Consider the following 7,235-nt stretch of genomic DNA (forward strand, 5'->3'; position numbering starts at 1 on the left):
CAAGGAGAGAGAGAAGGTGTTGGCTCAGCCCTTGCTGGCAGTCCTGCTGACTCTGTGGGCGTGGGGAAGGAGCTGGGGGTGAGCGGTCTGAGAGCCGAGACTGACTTCCTGCATGCCTAGGAACTCTGAGGACTGGGTCTGCTCCTGCAGGTTTGTGTGCTGAGGGGAGAACCACAGAGGGGCGAGCGGCAAGCCATGGTACCTCACTGCCTTCATCCCCTCCCCCCCATCCCGGCTCCAGTCAGCAGGGTGTCCCCTTCTGCAGAGACTCTGAGCTGTCCCCTCTGGAGCTCTTCCCTGGGACTAGGGACATCTCTGAGGGGGGCAAGGGCTGGGGCCAGTGGCTTTCCTCCCCATCAGCTTCCTGTGGGGAGGGGGTCCCAGTGAACTCTGGGTGCTTTGAAGACAGACGCTTCCCCTACTGTTATCATTTCTTGTCTCCTCTGTTCTGCAACTCAGACCCTGTGTCTCCCCAACCAGAGCTGGGACAGACCCTGCCCTCATTTTCCATACTGTGCTTCCTTATTTTATAGGATGAAGGGCCTGGGCCACTGTCCTGATATCCAGGCTCTCCTCACGGGGGGGATTTGCATCTCCTTCCTTCCCTTCCCTGCCCACTCAGGGCGCCGTCCCTACTCCCACCCTCCCCGCCTAATTGAAGAGGCTCCGCCTGGCAGAGAAGATGAAAGCTTTATCTTCTCGATCCATCCCAAAGCGTGTTAAGATGATGGATGAGTTTCCAGACCTTCAAGCTCCTCCCACTAGCATTAACAAAATTGCCTTTCAGGATCCCAACTCCCACGTCAAGATGGGCTGCAGTGGAGACCAGAGGCACAGGCTTTGGCGCTCGACGGTGAGCATTAAAATCATTTTAATGCTGCATTTAGGGTTTGTGTTCCTCGTGTGCAAGCCAGCCCCATTGCTGGCGTTGGAATAAGATGAATGATGTTTCTTCAAAGGCTCTTTGGTGCAGCCTGATTGATCATTAGGAACGTGTAGCTTGGAGCTGGGACGTGTGGGCCCAGCTTCTGGGTCTGGATGGGACCCACTGGAGATACTGTCACTATCAGCCCTATTGGGTCACGGCCAAGTCTTTTCCTTTGGGCCTCTCAAACCTCCCCTGGGCTGATGCTGTCAAGTGGTCAGAGATAGAGCATGGGTATGAGTGTGGAGATGGAACCTCATCCCTGACACCAGGCTGCCGACTCTGCTTGGCCAGTCCTTTCCCCTTGGCCATCAGCATCTTCATTTATGAAGTAAGCGGGGGATGGCTAGCCCTCATGGGTTGGCCTGTGTTCCCCCCAAATTTACATGTTGACGTCCTAGACCTACCAGTATCTTGGAATGTGATCTTATTGGAAGTAGTGACGATATAGAGGGAATCAAGTTAAAATAAGGTCATCAGAGTGGGCCCTCATGTGTTATGAGTTGTGTCCTTATAATAAGGGGTAATTTGGACAGGCATACAGGGAGATCACTATGTGAAGATGAAGGTAGAGATTGGGGTGCTGTGTCTATAAGCCAAGGAACACCAAGTATTTCCAGCAAACCACCAGAAGCTAGGAGAGGGGCATGGACTAGATCCTTCCTCAACAGCCCCCAGAAGGAACCAACATTGTTGGCACCTTGATCTTGGACTTCCAGTCTCCATAACGGACAACAAATTTCTGTTGTTTAAGCCACTCGGTTTGTGATACTTTTTTATAGCAGTTCTAGAAAACTAATACCCTAGCTAAAGCCTCTTGGGCTCTGATGTTCTCCGAGTCTTCAGTTCTAGGATTCAGCCTTGGGTACCAGCAAGGAGAGGGACACCTGCAGTGGGGCCAATGTGCTCTCAACTGCTCTAGGGTCTTGGAGCTAATTACACTGGCTGTCTTTGTTCCTCAAACCAAAATGGTTAAAAAGGCTTAGGAGCCCAGAGGGAAATGCTGGTCCTTTGGAAATAGCTGGAAGGAGGAAGGGCTACTTTCCAACTACAGGAGCCCATGCAGAGGTCTGGTGCTGAGTTTAGGGTCATCCATGTCTCTGAAGGGGGGGGGGGCTGGAATCCCCACCTGTAAATGTGAAACACGGAATAGGGGTGTCTGCTCTGGACATTTGGGACAAAGTGGGCGCGTTGGGTCAAACTCAGTTTCTTGACCCTCCCAGGTTTTTCTCCCAAATGAGAAGTTAAAAAATTTACAAGGAAACTCACCCCCTTGAGGTAGATAACAGCATGCATTATAGAAAAATAAAGTTAAAATTCTTGCACACCTGAGTGTGTGGTCTGAAATACAGACTCATGAATACTTCCAGAGCACCCAGCACTGCCAGTTTGTTAACCGTGTTCTATCAGTCCTGCTGACAACTCTGTCACCACCACCTCCATGTTGCAGATGAGGACAACTGAGACACAGAGAAGTGACATGACTCACCCAAGTTGCACAGACAGTAAGTGGTACTGCTTGGATTAAACCTGGGAGACCGATTCCAGACCCCACAGTGCCCAAGGGTGAGTACCTCAGAGGACTGGCACCCAGTGGTAAAGAATCTTCTCATGAGTGGCTAGGAGCTGGGGATCACAGAGCAACCCGGAAAGAGTGAGGGACAATCATGATGTCATTGAGGGTTTGAAAAACTCGTCCTAGCTGTTAGGATATCAGTTCTACAGAAGCGCCCTGCTGATCCTCAGGTTGAGTTTATTGTTGGAGCCACCCTATTTACCCAACACCGTCCTGGTGGCCGAGCAGGGACCATAAGCTCTTTGGTTCCTGGGAGGTGGCTGGGTGGGGGGCAGCGTCTGCTTTTGGGTGATGGGAGATCTGTCTGGTGTGTGACTCACTCCCTGCCCTCTCCTGCCTGGCAGGTAGCACCAGGTGTATCCGGCAAAGCCGCTGGGGCAGGCCAATCAGCGAGAGTGAGCCAGGCTGTGCAGAGGCTCGGGATTGCTCGGGATTGCACTTGCAATCAGGGCATTTCACACAGCAAATTGTGGTCATTTAGGCTTCTCTACAGCGAGCTTAATTTCGGGTCCAAGCATGGAGGATATTCAGAGACACAATGAGGTAATTTCACATTTTAAAGCAGAGAATGCAGCGTAAATTAGTAGAAAAATCATGACACTTATAAACCCGTTCTAAAGATGTATTGTTCCTTTTTCTTCTGGGAGAAAAAAACCAGCTTCTATTAAGATTGAATTAACCACTGGAGGAGAATTCCTCAGACGGCCAATTCATAAGGAGAAATCTATTTTAAACTTGGTCAAAAAGCTTTTGCAGAAAGTAGTAGGAAGAGAGTTCCTAAGGAAATGCAGGTGCTCTGGTAGTAATCTCCACATCTGGGTATGGAGGGTGGCCGCGCATGCCCACTGCAGGGTGACCCCTGGGTACAGTCTTGAGCAGCCTAACTGCTGAGCTCATATGTCCTCCAGGCAATGGGGTCCATCTCCTTCAAGTGCTGTGACTCTGGACTGTTTAGTGAAATGGTTAGGTACCCAGATTTTGCGGTCCTGCTGTTTAGGTTCGAATCCCAGCTCTCACCCCAGTCAGCTCCGTAACCCTGAACAAGAACTTAATTTTCCATCCTCAGTCTCATCATGGACAAATGGAGTAATAAAAGCACCTATTTTGTGGCTCATTTGAGAGGAGATGCATATGAAGAGCCTGACACACAGGACGCCTTCATATAGGGTGACTGTCTTAGTTTGGGATTCGCCCAGGAGAGGACCCCATGACAAGAACTTGAACACAAGGTTAAGCAGGAGAGAGGGGATGTGAGATGCCAAAGGCAAGACACATCAAAGGTACAGCAACAAGGCAGTTACCACTGGGGGCAACTGAGCTGAATCCCTCCAGGGAACTCTGGGAGCCATGTAGAAGATGCACCCCAGAGTTAGCCTACAGGACTTGTGAGGGAGCTGAGGTATGTATACACCAAATCTCCAAGTCATTCTTGCAGGGCTGCTCTGGGTGGTTTAATTTGTTGGTGTTTCTGGCCTCTCCCTTGAGGTGTCAAAGTGAGCTCCAGGAGCCAGAGAAAGCCCCTGGCAAGGAACGGCAAGTCATGGGGAGTCAGGATACAGGGACACAGGCGTCTATCTGCTGCCCTACTACTGGCATTGTTATTCCAAGCCCTGCCAAGGGCTCTTCCTTGGGCTTTAGCATTTCTTTTATTCCAGACAGACAGGTGCCATAGCAGCTGCCTGCGTCCCCTGTGCCATGCCCAGGAGATAAGTTCTGGGTTCTAGTCCCAGCTTTTCCCTGAGTGGCACACTTAAGTTCCTTCTCTCTCTTTCTCTGGGTCACGATGTTCCCATGTATTTCGGGATGCCCACTGAAGCCCTTTCTTGCTCTGAAATCATGGCTTAGATGGAGAGGGGTGGAGAGGTGATGGGCGCCCAGCTCTGGCTCTTGGGCCTGGCAGGCTAGTGTGGCTTTACTGCGGGGGCGCTGAAAAGTAGAGCTTGGCCTGATGGACAGGCTCCTGACTTCCGGAGCCAGAGAGAAGCCAGCGGTACCGGGCCCATTCAGTGGCCCTGCTGGCTCTGTGAGTGCCCGGGGGGAGGGGGGGGGCAGAAAGTGCTGGGGAAACACGGCTCCAGGCCAGAAGCCTAATCTTGGGGACCAAGACACCAGGATCCCTTTTATCTTTAAAATGACATCCAATTCAAGGTGAATCCATCAGAGAACTACGAATTTGTCTGCACGTGGCAAACCCAGCAGCTCGAGACTAAACCTCACTGGGCCTCCCCCTCTTCTCCGACTGCTCCGTGCCTCTAATGTGTCATGTATGTTCAAAGCACACTTTGCCTTTAGTCCCTGCAAGCCTTTTTAATCCGCTGGACTTTTCATGAAAAAACCCCAAGTACCAGAATATTCCTCGGCTCCCCCCGCCTTTTTTGACAAGTGTCCAGTTCATTCTTTCAGAGAAATCAATTTTACTGTTGATCAAAAGGTTTTTTCAGAGAGTGGGTGACCGATCCCAAGAATTCAGTTCTCGAGGCAAATGACGACTCCCAGAGCAGGTCCCCAGATCCAGAAGTCGGGTGCAGGGGCTGGCGGGCGGTCCAGGCTTCAGGTCCCTCCCCAGTGCCACCTGAGTCTTCCATCCCCCCCGCCCCCGGTGGGCAGGCTCCTGGGGCCTGGTCCAGCCCGGGACTGCGGCGTCCCCCATCCCCTGTGCCAGCCCGTGGCAGTGAAATGGCTGCTCAGAGAGTCAGCTTTCCACAAAGACAGAAATAATCAGGTTGACCAAAGGGGAAAACAGGGGAAATTGAGCATTATGAGGGTGATAATTCAGAAAGTGTCAGCCTCAGAATAATTGAATCAGATGACATTTCGAGCTATGGGAAACAATAGCAACTAGCCCGCTGCCCGTCTGATTCATGTCTGGTTCGTGTTTAACAAAACAAGGGCAAGGGTCACGCAGCCACGAGCCCCATAAATAACCCGTTAATGGGATTTCCAAACAAGCTGTCCTCAAAGTGGCTTTCCGTCTCACTGAGAGAATATTAAAATGCAAATGGATTCGGGCTGTGTCTTCATAAACAACCGTGTTCATTTAACCTCCGACCTCCCCGCTTAACTGCCCATTCCAGCAATTTGTACGGGCTCCTCGGCCGGCTCCTTGTGGTAATTCAGGGAAAGTGCATTAAAGGAAAGGGTTACAATTTGCGATGCTCAGTTAATCACGCTATTGAGATGTTTATGGACAGAATCACGCTCCTCCTCACACTTGTCTTAGGTCTTAGGCGCCCCCCCCCCCGCCCCCGCCCCGACCAGCCCAGAGGTGATCTGGGGGTTCCCTTTGTTGTCTGAGAATCTGGCGAGGTGGGCGAGCGTGGGGCCAGGAGCAGGCTGCCCTCCTGGCTGAGGGAGGGCCCCTCCTCAAGCCTCCATTCACCAGCCTGGTCCCCTTCTTTGGTTGCTATCCCCCTTGAGGGCTGGCCAGAGACCCCCAGTTAAATGGTCCTCCTAGTGGACGGTCTCAAGGCCCATTCTCCTTTGTGGAAGGGCCCAGATTCTCCCTAGGCAGGTGTCTGTCTCTCCTTTTCTTCCAGGGAGCCCCCTATGTAGTTTCCCCCAGGCCTGCCTAGACCCCAGTTCTGGCATTGGCCTGACAGAGGGCCCCTGCCTCCACCAGCTCTTTGAGAGGCAGCTCGAATGCACGGTTCCTCTCCAGCCTCTGGGCTTTCTCCCAGAGCCTTGACCCTTCATCTCTCTAACTGTGCAGAAAGACAAGACGTGCACAAAGGGAGCAAGTGGGGATGTGAGCCAGGGGCCAGGGCGTAAGGTCTGATACCCTGGGCATACATTTCAGGGGATGAGACAGGCACTCTGCTGGACGAGGGGCTCGTCAGCTGCTCAAATGCCCGCGTGGCTCACGTGTGCACCGCACTCTCATGTACAGAGGACTTTTCACAGAGACGGTTTCGGCAGATGTGTCTGGCGTGTGGCATTGAGGGCCTCGATCATGAGGTTTTGCTCCTGTGTTAGAGATGAGGAAGATTAACCTCAGAGGGGCCAAGCGACTTGCCTGTGGTTGCCCAGGAAGAGGAAAGCAGAGTGAGCCTGCTGCCTTGGCCCGACTCCAGGTACAGCTTTCTTGTATGCCTGGGGGAGGTCCTGGCATCGGTGGCTTCTCTCTGAGGAGCAGGGAGAGTCCCTGAGAGAGCCTGGACTGGAGTCTTCCTCCTCTCGGGCAGGAGGGGAGCGGGGCGGGGGGCGGCGAGGCTGTGCTGGGGAGAGTGTGGGGCAGTGCACGGAGTGGGTCCGTGTCCTTGGCGCCCACTGGATCGATGGCCCCCCTCTAGACTGGGGCAGCCCCTGTCCTGCTGAATGTTTGTGTTGTTCTCCGAGGGGAGCTTCTGTCTCCTTCGGTTTTTCCTGCTACCCCTTTACAGGAAGGGAGGGGGCGTGAATCCCTGAGAATTTCTCCAGTTCACTAATGGAGCTGGTCCTCTGGTGACGACCAAAGTGAGGAATAGCCAACCGTGCCTTCCTCCCCTGCTTGAGAAACTCACATATGCTCCTGGTTGCAGGTCTGTCTCTGGGCACAGAAAGGCTGCAGCGGCAGATGGAAGCCGTTACGGAGCTGGGCTGAGGCCATGGCCACTGGGCTGTGCAGGCCCGCCAAGGCGGCCCTCCCTGGCCCTCCCTGACCCACCCCGTCGCTCATCTTCACTCCTTTCCCCTCCCTCCATCCCCCTCTTCTTCCTCCTCCAGGCTCAGCCCCTGAGGCCCAGCCAGAGCGCGGTG

Source organism: Zalophus californianus, chromosome 4 (genome assembly GCF_009762305.2).
Source record: "Zalophus californianus isolate mZalCal1 chromosome 4, mZalCal1.pri.v2, whole genome shotgun sequence".
Classification (NCBI taxonomy): Eukaryota; Metazoa; Chordata; class Mammalia; order Carnivora; family Otariidae; genus Zalophus; species Zalophus californianus.